Genomic DNA, 4,358 nt, shown 5'->3' with positions numbered 1-4,358 from the left:
AAAAGAATATTGAATATCTTTATATTACTATAATAATATCGGGTAAATATAAAATATTACTCGACTTTTCTTCTATTTGTACTACACAAGTATAAGCATGATGATGCAATCACAAGCCACAAGTAAACTAGAGGTTTACTGAAATAAATATTAGTTGGCATGACCGGTTGACCATCTCGGTTCAATTATGATGCGAAAAATTAATTGAAAATTATATTGGCATATATTGAAGAAATATAAGATTCTTCAAGAATTCTCTTCTGCTGCTTATTCTCGTGATATACCAGTTAAAGTTGGGATTGAATCCCTTGATTTATTGAACGAATAAAAGGTGATAAATATATGGGCCCAGTCACCTTCCATGTGGACCGTTTACTATTATATGATTTTAATAGATGCATCTATTCTATGGTCACATATGCATTTGTTATCAACTTGCAGTTTGGCTTTTGCAAGATTGATTGCTCAAATTATTAGAGCACAGTTCCAGAATATAAATTATGATGATTTATCTTGATAATACTGGTTTAAATCCAAGTTAGTTTAGCAGAAATTGTATGCCTCCAATTATATCTAAACCATTGGTTATGAGAACAAAATTTTCAAAATAAAATTTGGTATGTGATGTATTATTTAATATACAACAACACTTGTACGCATCTAGCCAAGTTATGATAAGTTCTCCCTATCACAATCGGTTCAAGGTCAGAAACCAAATAATTTCCATCTAAAAATATGAATGTGCTATATGATTTAATTGTTCCACCACAATGCACAAAAATATATCCCCAAATAAGGCTAGTGATATTTGTTGGTGATCCCAACAATAGGAGGAGAAAATGGGCAGCTGAAAAAGTAATGCATGTAATGAATTATTATGAGTACATCTAGATCCTCGTACGAGAAAATGTGAACTTGAAGTTCAAGTGAAAATTCAATTGCAAAACATTGCCAGGCGTATTTGCTGACCCAAAATTAAATATCATATTCAGTTGCTAAAGCTCCAAATAAAATAAATTTCATAATGAATAGAGTCTATGGTATGCATGAAGCATAATAGACTAATCGGTTCCAAAGATAAAATTCCTTGAAGAAGGAGAGGAGCAAATGTTCAAGATGGTCATAATAAGGAGGCAAGTGCTCTAGAAGAGCACCACGACATAACACTTCATAAGACCTCATGGGAGAGGCTCAGGTACCTGAAGATAATAAGATAAAGAGATCTTAATAAGTTATGTCTTTATTGGGTAATAATAGAACAAATATAAAATGATCGTTGACGATATTGTTAATATAATGTAGCGCTCAATATTATTAATATTGACGAGAATCTTGAGCTCAAATATGTCATGAATATTACAAACGGGCTCTAAGTTACGTTCACCTATCCTAATATTACATACAAACACCAAATCACTATTTATTAGTATATAAGTTTTATTTTAAAAACACCAAAAAAGAACTTATGTATCCTCAAAAGGTACTAAATAGTTTAAAATTCAAAGCTTCACACCCTACTAAAAAGTTAATTGCAAGAATTTTATGATAGGTTTGATTAAATTACATTCACCTCTCCTAATATTACATAAAAACATTTAAATGTAAGACCAAATCACTATTCGTGTATAATACCCAAAGTAACATTGAAAACAAAGAGCTAAACGGGGCGGGGCAGGGCAAGGTCTAAATAGGGCAGGGAGTTACATGGAGCAGGTTAGGGCAGCGAAATTTTTTGACAGGGGAAGACTTAATCCGCCCCGTCGTACTCGTACCCCGCCCCATCCTGTTGCATCCCTATTCGGGAATATCATTTCATTCTAATATATTTTACAATACAAGAACATTATAATCAACGCCTATTTAAAAATAAAACAAATATGATAAATTGGAATCCATATATCCAACATCCCAATCTATCTCTATCTTCTTTTCACATAGAAGACTTATGAAATGATTCATGATATTGTCTACGTATATATCTTAAGAGATTCTTCTTGAACTTTGGAATCCATATATCCAACATTTTCAAATGTTCTTTAACAAATAGTCATTAATATTGAATCCAAAAGGGGTGAAAAGTTTTTCACGTTCCCACCTTACACGATCTGCTTTATACAAATATGGGAAATTCGTGACACTCCAAAAGCATTTTGTGCATCTCGATCTTACATTATAAGCCCAAAAAAACCTATGGGTACGTGGATTTATGTATAAATAACACCATCTCATAGGGAAAGCAATTTGAGTGATGTTAAATTTATAATTTGTACCTGGTTCAAGCCTTGCCAATCTGTTATAGGTGTCAAAATCTCTGCACATATAATAAATTGGGTCGGTATTGTCATTGGCTAAAGTTACCTCAATTTTGGGAAACATTGTCTCCATTAAATTGGTATCTTTTGTAGCATTTGAAAGAGGTAAAGAAAGGAAAATGTTCAGAATTACAAGGATGAAAAGAGGATAAGAGTTTGTAATGGTGTTGCTTTTCGCCATGATAATATTTTGTTTCTTTTGTCATGGCAATTCTTACGTTTATTGGCAAGAAAGATTATAAGGATTTGTGACTGGAAATTGATGGTTTTCCTTTGTTTTCGGGGTATTCGTGAAAGATTTTTTAAAAGGTGTGAGATTTGGATGACAATGTCATTTTTCATTCTCATTCATTTTTTCAAGTTTCTACTTAGATGGGAGGCACATATCATAGTTAAGAATTAAAAATAAAAAATTATTTACCTAAATCAAGCTCCTAATCATGGTTAGAATAACAAATACTTTCATTATTTGCTCTAAAAAGTTTTGGCAATCCCACTATTCTAGGCAAAAGATTATGAGCCCGTTTGGATTGGCTTAAAATAATTGGTTTTTAAGTTAAGTGTTGCAACTTGTTTTATAAAAAAACAGTTACGTGTTTGGATAAAAGTGTTGAAACTGAAAAAAAGCTGATGAAGTGTTTGGTAAAGAAGTGCTCATAAGCACTTTTTCTTGTTAAAATGACTGAAATATCCTTAAAGTTATCAACATTATAAAGAAGATGATTACTATAATATTATATTTTCTGTTCTTAGCTTCAAACGGATGATTGTTACATTTTTGTCTTGTGTGTTTGCTATTTTTTTGGGTTGGTAAATGGGAAGACAGATGAGCTATTGAGCCAATTATTTGTAAAAAGTTTCCTCTTTCTCATTCCAATAAACCGACCCTTTCTTTAAACTAATAAATCAACCACCCAAAAATAAAAAATTTAAAAACAGATCGCAACTAATTCATCTACCTTTAATTTTCCCCCCACTTAGATTGATAAAAGTTGTTCGAATATGTAAAAGTATTTTACTGAAAAATATGAGGGGTGCGTAAAAAAAGAAATGAAAGGAAAAGAAAAAGAGGGGAACATAATGAATGAAAGTGTAAAGAAAGAAAGAAAATGAAAAGAGAGGAAAGTTGTGGAAGAAGATAAGAAGAAAGCAGAGGCTGCTACAGCAAGAATGGAGAAAAGAAAAAGATAGTATATTGTGGAGTTTTCTGTTGAGGGGTAATTTCGGGATTAAGAAAAATTATAAGTGATAAGAATGTAATATACTTGGTCAAAGCAATATGACTTTTAAGCCAATTTCGAAAAATTGAGTTTTCCAATTTATTAATTTTGGCTTTTTTTAAATAGATCTTAACTTTTTTTAAACCCTTTTTTGGTTACCAAACACTTCCACAAATTTAAAAGTGTTTATGATTTTAAGCTCATCCAAACAGGTAATTCGTATATACATTCAAACAAGCTCTTTCTTTCCTACTTTATTACGAGCTCTTTTTTGGTTTATTTTTAAATACTTTTTCTTTTCTTTTTGGGTAAGATTTTTTTCGCAGTTTTTCTTTACATTCCTACCAAAAGAGAGAATCAACATCTAATGCTTAGTGGGACAACAACATCAAATTGAATTACGTATGATATTAAAATTTACAAGGAATAAAAAAGAATATTTGTAAAATTTAAATTAAAATATATATATGATGTTAGAATTTAAGCGGACCACTCATTGACTTGTTAATTGTTATGGGAAAAAAAAGTATTAAGCAGATTAATAAAAAAGGGAACGCAACAAAGAAAGAAAAGAAAGATTAGCTCAAAATACAAAAAATATGAATTTGAGACGAGAAAAACTGTTCAAAAAAATAAAACTCGTAATAAAGTAAGAAAAAAGAGAATTTTCTTAAATATGTATGGATTACATAATATTTTAGCTTAGAATTGTGGGGTGCCAAAAGTTTTGAGGGCAAATAAAGAAAATATTATTATCGCTTTGAATAATTAGATTTCAATCTTTAATTCTTAATTATGGCAGGTGGCTCTAGTCCAAATAATAACT

General features: G+C 30.6%; 1 long non-coding RNA gene across 1 annotated transcript; it reads right to left on the bottom strand.

Moving 5' to 3' along the window:
• Positions 1-840: 840 nt before the first annotated feature.
• On the bottom strand, positions 841-2,515 carry LOC142176609 (uncharacterized). The gene is made up of 2 exons (XR_012705299.1): positions 2,271-2,515; positions 841-1,199 (listed from the first exon to the last, which is right to left on the bottom strand). It is a non-coding gene; the product is annotated as an uncharacterized LOC142176609 (long non-coding RNA).
• Between the last annotated feature and the right edge of the window lie 1,843 nt (positions 2,516-4,358).

The sequence above is a fragment of the Nicotiana tabacum genome, chromosome 22 (assembly GCF_000715075.1).
Source record: "Nicotiana tabacum cultivar K326 chromosome 22, ASM71507v2, whole genome shotgun sequence".
Lineage (NCBI taxonomy): Eukaryota > Viridiplantae > Streptophyta > Magnoliopsida > Solanales > Solanaceae > Nicotiana > Nicotiana tabacum.
Note: the sequence above shows the minus strand (reverse complement) of the source record. Positions and strands in the feature narration are given on the sequence as shown.